This window comes from Anolis sagrei, chromosome 8 (genome assembly GCF_037176765.1).
Source record: "Anolis sagrei isolate rAnoSag1 chromosome 8, rAnoSag1.mat, whole genome shotgun sequence".
NCBI classification, from domain to species: Eukaryota; Metazoa; Chordata; class Lepidosauria; order Squamata; family Dactyloidae; genus Anolis; species Anolis sagrei.
Window position 1 is genome coordinate 19,107,709 of NC_090028.1, and position 11,344 is coordinate 19,119,052.

The 11,344-nt window shown below is 47.1% G+C and overlaps 1 protein-coding gene across 2 annotated transcripts in view; it reads right to left on the minus strand.

The window, feature by feature from the left end:
* CDH11 (cadherin 11) overlaps nucleotides 1–7,678 on the minus strand; it is a 191,384-nt gene extending 183,706 nt beyond the window's left edge. For both annotated transcript variants that reach the window (XM_060788438.2, XM_067471041.1), the window contains exon 1: nucleotides 7,438–7,678. The gene's annotated coding sequence lies outside the window, so the exon portion shown is untranslated. The remainder of the gene's footprint in view (nucleotides 1–7,437) is intronic.
* Nucleotides 7,679–11,344: the final 3,666 nt, after the last annotated feature.

Here is an 11,344-nt window from a genome sequence, read left to right on the forward strand (position 1 = left end):
TGCGGAAGTGCTTCATCAGCGTTGCAGATGGACGATGAAAGCGACAGCTCCCCTGGCGGCCAGAAAAAGTTAAATAGCCTCTGTGTACATCTGTATATCTTTGTACATCAAAAATTGGCATTGAATGTTTGCCTTATATGTGTACACTGTAATCCGCCCTGAGTCCCCTGCGGGGTGAGAAGGGCGGAATATAAAAGCAATAAATAAATAAATAAATATATAAATTTAACAACTAAACAACAAACCCCATAATTCTGCAGAAGGCTTATATGTCCAAACACATCTCCCCTTATGAACCATCTAGGACCTTAAGATCATCTGGGGAGGCCTTGCTCTCATTACCGCCTTCGTCACAAGTACGTTTGGCAGAGACGAGACAGAGCCTTCTCGGCGGTGGCCCCTCAGCTGTGGAACGCCCTCCTTATAGATATTAGATCGGCCACCTCCCTTTTAACATTCCAGAAAAAAAAGTCAAGACGTGGCTTTTTGAACAAGCATTTCCAAATGCAGAGTAACTGACGCAGGAAAATGGAACGACGACAATGAGGCCTGACAACGTTTTTAACAAGGTGACACTATGAATGTATATTTTATTGATATGTTTAATTTTTATTATATGTTATGTTTTTAATTGTATTTTATGATATTTTAAGCATTGAATTTTACCCTGTTAACTGCCTTGAGTTGAGAAAGTATAAATATAGTAAATAAATAAATAAACTGGATTTAAAGTGGATTTAATGTATTGTCGAAGGCTTTCATGGCCGGAATCACTGGGTTGTTGTAGGTTTTTTCGGGCTATATGGCCATGTTCTAGAGGCATTCTCTCCTGACGTTTCGCCTGCATCTATGGCAAGCAGGCATGTAGCCCGGGGGGGGGGGGGGGCTTTGGGGGCTTCAGCCCCCCCCCCCCCCCCGAAATCCTCATGGTGGTCCGCGAAAAGGCCTTACTGGTACATTACTTCGACTGTTATGTGTATTCATATCATGATCTGATCACCATGCTCAATATATCTCATATGCATGGGGGGTATTGGGGTAACAATACAAAAGGTTTGCTAGGGTAGACCCTCTTTCACTCAGACTCCCCCCCCCCCAAATCAAACTCACCCCCCCCCCCCCCGAATCAAAATCCTGGCCACGGGCCTGATGGCAAGCATCCTCAGAGGTAGTGAGGTCTGTTGAAACTAGGAAAATGGGTTTATATATCTGTGGATTGACCAGGATGGGACAAAGGACTCTTGTCTGCTGGAGCTAGGAGTGAATGTATCAACTGATTAGCAGTTGATGGCCTGGCAATGCCTGGGGCAATCTTTTGTTGAGAGGTGGTTAGATGTCCTTGTTTGTTTCCTCTCTGTTGTTTTGATGTTGTAATTTTAGAGTTTTTTTAATACTGGTAGCCAGATTTTTGTTCATTTTCATGGTTTCCTCCTTTCTGTTGAAATTGTCCACATGCTTGTGAATTTCAGTGGCTTCTCTATGCAGTCTGCAATGGTGGTTGTTAGCAGAGGCGGCCCTAGGTAATTTTCAACGGTAAGCAAACAGTATTTTGGCACAACCCTCCCCCCCCCCCCCCCCCAACCAATCACTGATATATATTTTCTGTTTGTCGTGGGAGTTCTGTGTGCCGTATTTGGTTCAATTCCACCATTGGTGGAGTTCAGAATGCTCTTTGATTGTAGGTGAACTATACATCCCAGTAACTACAACTCGCATATGTCAAGTTCTATTTTCCCCCAAGAGCGGCTCAAGAGCGCCCCTGGGCAAAATCAACTATACTGCAAATGCTTACTTTGCGTAATGGGTTGATTCAACAACCCTGGTTGTCAGGGTTGTTGAATTTTACCCTGTTAACCGCCTTATTTATTTATTTATTTACGGCGCTTATATGCCGCGCTTCTCACCCCGAAGGGGACTCAGAGCGGCTTACAATATATATTTTCATACAATATATTATATTATTAGCAAAGTACAATATCAGTATATATTACTATATTGCACTATACCATTATATTGTAATATTATTAGTAATATTACATGTAATTAAATATATAATTATAATTATAATTTTGTTGTTGTTCATTCATTCAGTCGTCTCCGACTCTTCGTGACCTCATGGACCAGCCTACGCCAGAGCTCCCTGTCGGCCGTTACCACCCCCAGCTCCCTCAAGGTCAGTCCAGTCACTTCAAGGATGCCATCCATCCATCTTGCCCTTGGTCGGCCCCTCTTCCTTTTGCCTTCCACTTTCCCCAGCATAATTGTCTTCTCTAGGCTTTCCTGTCTCCTCATGATGTGGCCAAAGTACTTCAACTTTGTCTCTAGTATCTTTCCCTCCAGTGAGCAGTCGAATTATTATTACTAGTATTGAGTTGCCTACGGGTGAAGAAAGGCGGTATACAAATAGAGTAAATAAATAAATAAACCGGATTTAAAGTGGATTTATTTTCTAGTGTGCTGAGGTAGTTAGTTTCCAACAGAGTCCCTCCAAGTCTGAGGATGCCTGCCACAGATGTGGGAGAAACGTCAGGAGAGAATGCTTCTGGTACATGACCACACAGTCTGGAAAACTCACAGCAGCCTTGTGATTCCGGCCATGAAAGCCTTCAACAACACACCGAAAAGACTTTTGTTTTCCCCTTCTAACGGGCCACAATGAGAAATCACCTATCACAACTGCAAATAGCATTTGTTCTCCAGCCTATTGACAGAGCTCACTGTCACAGTTCCTTTGTTAATGAATTTGCCCAAAGGTGAAAAACTGGGTACATTTCTGCCAAGCTGAAACTCATGAACAACCTATAAATAGCCTCTCCCTGTCATCCAATTCCTCTATTTGCATTACCGGGTTTGGGGGTTAAAATAGAATTTCTATGCTGCAGCTCAGCAAGCCAGCACATATGAATCATAAGAGGGGTGGGGAGTCGTTCCGTTGAGCATGAGCCGATGCCGTCTTTGTTGCATTCCTCCCCACTGCAAGTTTAGGTGCTGGAATACCATTTCTCAACCTTATTTGTTCTCAGGCATGCTCTCCAACTGTACTCGAGAAAGTTATATTTCCTGGGGTGCTGAGCCTCCTTAAAATATGCTGAAGCAGCAGGAGGAGGAACAGCCCACTGCTCTTGCCTGCATTAAGCTCCCTGTTCTTTGCCTCTTCCTTCCAAGAGCATGGAATTGTGCTGATGCCGTCCTCGGAAACTGTGGGACCCAAGCAAACAGCTGCACTTTTGTTCTCCCTCCATTCCCAAGGAATGGAAGCAATTATAGGAACGACCTGGCGTGAAATCCCAACGGGGTGGCCTTCATCAAGGCACACTTTGGAATATTGCACAATATTCCAGAACTCATAGAGGGAAAAGAAGGCTCCCGAATGAACGTGATGTGTTTTTCCAAACACTAAAAAAGGGGGGGGGGGGTTCCAAACTGGGAAAGTCGGTCCAGGAATGAGTGGAAGAGGAGACGGATAAAGAAAGACCTGGTAAACCAAAACAGATGGCTCCAGAGATCCTGTGATAATATATCGTCGAAGGCTTTCATGGCTGGAATCGCTAAAAACTCAAAAATTACAGCAGCAAAACAACAGAGGGGAAACAAACAGGCACATGAAATCACTCTCAACAAAAGATTCCCCCCAGGCGCTGCCAAGCCATTGAATGCAAATCAAGGTGATCAGCTGAAACATTCACAGCTAGCCCCAGCAAACAAAAGACCTCACACCTCTGAGGATGCTTGCCATAGATGCAGGCGAAACGTCAGGAGAAATGCCTCTAGAACATGGCTCTATAGCCCAAAAAAACCCACAAGAATCTAAAAGTCCTTTGTCTCACCCTGGTCATTCCACAGATATGAAATTACAACAGCAAAACAATAGAGAGGAAACAAACAAGGACATCTAATCACCTCCTAACAAAAGATTGCCCCAGGCACTGCCAGGTCATCAAATGCAAATCAAGGTGATCAGCTGAAACATTCACAGCTAGCCCCAGCAAACAAAAGTCCTTTGTCTCACCCTGGTCATTCCACAGATATAAAATTACAACAGCAAAACAACAGAGAGGAAACAAACAAGGACATCTAATAATCACCTCTCAACAAAAGATTGCCCCAGGCACTGCCAGGCCATCAAATGCTAATCAAGGTGGTCAGTTGAAACATTCACACCTAGTTCCAGCACACAAAAGTCCTTTGTCTCACCCTGGTCATTCCACAGATATAAAATTACAACAGCAAAACAACAGAGAGGAAACAAACAAGGACATCTAATCACCTCTCAACAAAAGATTGCCCCAGCCACTGCCAGGCCATCAAATGCTAATCAAGGTGGTCAGTTGAAACATTCACACCTAGTTTCAGCACACAAAAGTCCTTTGTCTCACCCTGGTCATTCCACAGATATATAAACCCATTTTTCCTAGTCCCAACAGACCTCATTACCTCTGAGGATGCTTGCCATAGATGCAGGCAAAACGTCAGGAGAAAAATTGCCTCCAGAACATGGCCATATAGCCCGAAAAAACCTACAACAACCCATGGATTCCGGCCATTAAAGCCTTCGACAATACATTAATCACTAAGTTCTTGTGGGTTTTTTCGGGCTATGGGGCCATGTTCTAGAGGCATTTCTCCTGACGTTTCGCCTGCATCTATGGCAAGCATCCTCAGAGGTGAGGTCTGTTGGAACTGGGAAAAAGGGTTTATATTCCATGATTCTATGAGAGGTTTGTCGTGAGTTTTCCGAGCTGTCTGGCCATGTTCCAGAAGCATTCTCTCCTGACATTTCGCCTGCATCTATGGCAGGCATCCTTAGAGGTTGTGAGGGAAACTAGGAAAATGGGATTTTATGGCAGGAATCACTGGATTGCTGTGAGTTTCCCAGTCTGTATGGCCATGTTCCAGAAGCATTCCCTCCTGACGTTTTGCCTGCATCTATGGCAGGCATCCTCAGAGGTTGGAAAATAGGAAAAATGAGGTTCCATGGCTAGAGTCACTGGGTAGTTGTGGCCTTCCTCTGAAGCTGAGAGAGTGTGACTGTTGGAAACCAGGAAAATGAGATTTATATATCTGTAAAACGTCCAGGATGGGAGAAAAGACTTGTCTGCTTGACAACAAAAGGATTCCCCTCAGGCAGTAAGAAGCCAGACCTTGAAACTGCTAGGCCATTCAATGCTAATTAAGGTGGCCAATTGCAACATTCACACTTGCCTCAAAGAGACAAGAGTTCTCTCTCCCAACAGAAACTAGGAAAATGGGATTTATATATCTGTGGAGTAATGTCCAGGGTGGGAGAAAGAACTCTTGTCTGATTCCCCCAGGTAGTAAGAATCCAACATTGAAACTGCTAGGCAATTCAATGCCAATTGCAACATTCAGACTGGCCACAAAGGGACAAGAATTTTTTCTCCCACCCTGGACATTATTCCACAGATATCTAAACCCAATTTTCCTAGTTTTCCTAGTTTCCAAAAGAAACTAGGAAAAAGGGATTTATATATCTGTGGAATGTCCAGGGTGGGAAAAAGAACTCTTGTCTGTTTGACAACAAAGGATTCCCGCAGGCAGTAAGAATCCAGACGTTAAAACTGCCAATTGCAACATTCAGACTGGCCTCAAAGGGACAAGAGTCTTTTTCTCCCACTCCGGACATTATTCCTCAGAAATCTAAACCCCATTTTCCTAGTTTCCAACAGACCTCACAACCTCTGAAGATGCAGGTGAAACATCAGGAGAGAATGCTTCTGGAACATGGCCATACAGACTGGGAAACTCAAAGCAACCCAGTGATTCTGGCCAAAAAATCCCATTTTCCTAGTTTCCCTCACAACCTCTAAGGATGCCTGCCACAAATGCAGGCAAAAGGTCAGGAGAGAATGCTTCTGGAACATGGCCATACAGACCGAGAAAATCACAGCAACCAAGTGATTCCAGCTATACATAAAATCCCGTTTTCCTAGTTTCGAACAGAACTCACAACCTCTGAGGATGCCTGCCATAGATGCAGGCAAAATATCAGGAGAGAATGCTTCTGGAACATGGCCATACAGACTGAGAAACACACAGCAACAAAGTGATTCCGGCCATACATAAAATCCCACAACCTCTAAGGATGCCTGCCACAGATGCAGGCAAAATATCAGGCGAGAATACTTCTGGAACATGGACATAGAGATAGGGAAACTCTCAGCAACGGAGTGATTCCGGCCATACATAAAATCCCACAACCTCTAAGGATGGCTGCCACAGATGCAGGCAAAATATCAGGAGAGAATGCTTCTGGAACATGGCCATGCAGACCGAGAAACACACAGCAACAAAATGATTCTGGCCATACATAAAATCCCACAACCTCTAAGGATGCCTGCCACAGATGCGGCAAAACATCAGGAGAGAATGCTTCTGGAACACGGACATAGAGACGGGGAAACTCACAGCAACCCAGTGATTCCGGCCATACATAAAATCCCACAACCTCTAAGGATGCCTGCAATAGATGCAGGCAAAAGGTCAGGAGAGAATGCTTCTGGAACATGGACATAGAGACGGGGAAACTCACCGCAATCGAGTGATTCTGGTCATACATAAAATCCCATTTTCCTAGTTTCGAACAGAACTCCCAACCTCTAAGGATGCCTGCCATAGATGCAGGCGAAACGTCAGGAGAGAATGCTTCTGGAACATGGGCATTCAGTGCAGAAAACTCACAACAACCCATGAAAGCCTTCGATAATACATTCTATGAGCGGTTCAGTTTCCATGTTGGTTTCCGTCACCGTCCTTTTGGCTTTGTTCCGAGGCAGTTGGCTTTGAAGCTGAGAGAGTGTGACTTGCTCATGGTCAATGAATGGGTTTCTACAAAACTGCTGCATTTCTCAATTGGGGGTGGGGGGGTCCAAGGGTAATGAAATCCATCCAGAAGAGGAAGAAAGAAGGGCAACACTGGCTTGGCTTGGTTGATGAATGGAGAAGAAAGAAGAAGGGTGAGAGAGGAAGGGCGAGATCTTGCAATTCCAAAGGCTAATATAGGGTGGTGATGCCTGCTGGAGGGGATTCATTGCCCCCTTGCTAAGGAATACAGTCTTGGGATGGGGAGATGGCACTCTGCTGATGTTGAGGGATGAGGAGATGCCTAAGAGCGCCCCAAAGATGGGGAGAATCCGCAAGGAGTCTGGTGCCAAGTGGGGACAGGGACAGCAAGCCTTTCCAGGTTGCAAAGGGGGGAAAGTTGTGCAAGATGGGATTCTGTAGGCAAGCAAAAGCCGCCTTCCTGGCTGCGTTTCTGGGGAGAGACTTCTCTGTATCGGGCTCTGCTCTGTCCCTGCCTCCCCGCCCGACATGGCGACGTGTCTAACCCCCCTCCCTGCCCTTCTCCCCCGCCACCAAGACACCCTTTTGCCCCCCCAGAAGCCAGAAGAAAGAGCCAAGCAAGGAGTCAAATCTCACCTGAGAGTCCGGATGCGCCTTAGAGCGGGTCACCTCTAGAGACAGAGCCAGGCGCAGAGTCCCGCTCACCAAGGGCAGCGTCGCAGCATCTCTCTCTTTCTCTCTCTCTCTGTCTGTCTCTCGCTCTCAGTTCCCCCTCCCTCCTTCTCTCTCTCTCTCTCTCTCTCTTTCTCCCGCCTGGTCCCCTCCGCTGGCAACGGCGCTGAAGGAGGAGGCTCCAAGCCAGAGGAAGGACTGAGAGGCGGAGAAGGGAAGGGGAGGAGGAGGAGGAGGGGGCAGGCCAAGCTCTCTGGCAGAAATGGCCTCAGAAAGACCCCCCCAACCCCCTTCTCTTTCATTTCTGGTGGCTCTCCAAGAATGGCATCTTCAGGAGGCTTCATACAGAATCCTAGGGATTGAAAAGAACCCCCACCAAAGACTTCCCGACAGATACACATCCAGCCCTGGAGTCGATCTCACTCGGGGCTCTCCAAGAATGTCATCATCTAAAGCAGTCTTCATACAGAATCCTAAAGATTGAAGAGAACCCCACTACCAAAGGCCACTCATCAAAGCCCTCCCGACAGATGCCACTACCAAAGGCCACTCATCAAAGCCCTCCCGACAGATGCACATCCAGCCCAGGGGTCGCTCTCACATGGGGCTCTCCAAGAATGTCATCCTCAGGAGAATCCAAGAGATTAAAAATACCCCCCCCCCCAAGGGGCCCCTATCAAAGCCCTCCCGACAAATGCATGTCCAGCCCTGGGGTCACTCTCACTTGTGCCTCTCCAGGAATGTCATCATCTACAGCAGTCTTCATACGGAATCCTAAAGATTGAGGAGAACCCCAGTACCAAAGGTCACTCATCAAAGCCCTCCCAACAGATGCACATCCAACCCTGGGATTGCTAACACTTGTGGCTCTCCAAGAATGTCATCCTCAGGAGCCTTTGTACAGAATCATAGAGATTAAATAACTCCCCCCCCCCACACACACACACACACATACACACACACACGCACACAAACTAAAGGCCACCCATAAAAGCCCTCCCGACAGATGCACATCCAGCCTTGGGGTCGCTCTCCAAGAATGTCATCTTCAGCAATCTTCATACAGAATCTTAGAGATTAACCCCCTCCCCCCCCCACCACCACCACCACCACCTGAAGGGCCACCCACCAAAGCCCTCCTGACAGATGCACATCCAACCCTGGGTTCACTCTCACTTGTGGCTCTCCAAGAATGTCATCATCTACAGCAGTCTTCATACGGAATCCTATAGATTGAAGAGAACCCCACCACCACCAAAGGCCACTCATCAAAGCCCTCCCGACAGATGCACATCCAGCCCTGGGGTCGCTCTCACTTGTGGCTCTCCAAGAATGTCATCATCCACAGCATTCTTCATACAGAATCCTAGAGATTGAGGACCCCCCCCACACACACACACACACACACATCACCACCACCACCACCACCACCAAAGGCCACTCATCAAAGCCCTCCTGACAGATACACATCCAGCCCTGGGGTCGCTCTCACTTGTGGCTCTCCAAGAATGTCATCTCCAGCAGTCTTCATACGGAATCCTAAAGATTGAAGCGAACCCCACTACCAAAGGCCACTCATCAAAGCCCTCCCGACAGATGCACATCCAGTCCTGGGGTGGCTCTCACTTGTGGCTCTCCAAGAATGTCATCCTCAGGAGAATCCAAGAGATTAAAAATACCCCCCCCCCCCAAGGGGCACCCATCAAAGCTCTCCTGACAAATGCACGTCCAGCCTGGGGTCGCTTTCACTTGTGGCTCTCCAAGAATGTCATCATCCACAGCAATCTTCATACAGAATCCTAGAGATTGAGGAACCCCCCCCCCCCACACACACACACACACATCACCACCACCACCACCACCACCAAAGGCCACTCATCAAAGCCCTCCTGACAGATACACATCCAGCCCTGGGGTCGCTCTCACTTGTGGCTCTCCAAGAATGTCATCTCCAGCAGTCTTCATACAGAATCCTAAAGATTGAAGAGAACCCCACCACCATCAAAGGCCACTCATCAAAGCCCTCCTGAGAGTCCTTGGGTCGCTTTCACTTGTGGCTCTCCACGAATGTCATCTTCAGGAGCCTTCATACAGAATCCTACATGTTGAAGAGACCTCTCCCCCCCCCCCCCCGCCCACTCTCAAGGGCCACCCATCAAAGCCCTCCCGACAGATGCACATCCAGCTCTGGGGTCGTTCTCATTTGTGGCTCTCCAAGAATGTCATCTTCAGGAGCCTTCATACAGAATCTTAGAGATTACCCCACCACCACCACCACCACCTGAAGGGCCACCCACCAAAGCCCTCCTGACAAATGCACATCGAAGCCTGGGTTTGCTCTCACTTGTGGCTCCCCAAGAATGTCATCATCTACAGCAGTCTTCATACAGAATCCTAAAGATTGAAGAGAACCCCACCACCACCACCAAAGGCCACTCATCAAAGCCCTCCCGACAGATGCACATCCAGCCCTGGGGTGGCTCTCACTTGGGGCTCTCCAAGAATGTCATCTTCAGCAGTCTTCATACAAAATCTTAGAGATTAAATCAACCCTCCCCCCTAAGGTGCCACACAGCAAAACCCTCTTGACAGATGCACATCCAGCCCTGGGGTGGCTCTCACTTGTGGCTCTCCAAGCATGTCATCATCCACAGCAGTCTTCATACAGAATCCTAAAGATTGAAGAGAACCCCCACCACCACCAAAGTCCACTCATCAAAGCCCTCCCAACAGATGCACATCCAGCCCTGGGGTCACTCTCACTTGGGGCTCTCCAAAAATGTCATTTCAGGTGTCTTCACACAGAAAACAAGAGATTGAAGAGAATCCCCCCCCCCCCCACCACCACCACCACCACCAAAGGGCACTCATCAAAGCCCTCCCAACAGATACACATCCAGCCCTGGGGTGGCTCTCACTTGTGGCTCTCCAAGAATGTCATCTTCAGGAGTCTTCATACAACATCCTAGAGATTGAAGAGAAACTCCCCCCCCCCCCCCCCGCCACCCTCAAGGGCCACTGCCATATAAAATCCAGGTTGTCTGCTTTGAACTTGATTATATGATCGTGTAGACTCATATAATCCAGTTCAAAGCAGATAATGGAGTTAAAAAGGTTGCTGTGAGTTTTCCCGGCTGTATGACCATGTTCCAGAAGCATTCTCTCCAGACGTTTCGCTTGCGTATATGGCAGGCATTCTAAGACGTTGTGTGGAATATTGGAAATTAAGCAAGGGAGGTTTATATATCTGTGGAATGTTCACAGATATAAAAATTTTCAACAATACAATTGAGTTAATCATAGAGTTTTACAGAATCATAGAATCATGGGGTGCTCTGAATGCAATTTTCCTGCTTCTTAGCAGGAGGTTGGACTAGATGGCCCATTAGGTCTCTTCCAACTCTATCTATATAAATAAAAATGTAATGTTCGTTTGTGGGATTAACAGAACTCAAAAACGACTGGACAAATTGTCATCAAATTTGGACACAAGACACCTAGCAACCCAATGTATGTCCTTCACGCCAAAAAATTGATTTTGTCATTTGGGAGTTGTATTTGCTGGGATTTATAGTTCACCTACAATCAAAGAACATTCTGAACCCCACCCATGATGGAATTGAACCAACCTTGGCACACAGGTCTCTCATGACCAACAGAAAATTCTGGAAGGGTTTGGTGGGCAGTGTCCTACATCCAGAGATCACTGTGGACTCAAACAATGACGGATCTGGACCAATAATCCATTCTTTTCCCATAACCCCACAAATTAAGGCTCCCTTATGTTGCAGGGTCACCATTTTGCAAATAAGGGGATGTTTATGGACCGAGAAGTGTGTTCAGCAGGAATCCTTTGAAACAATATGCCCCA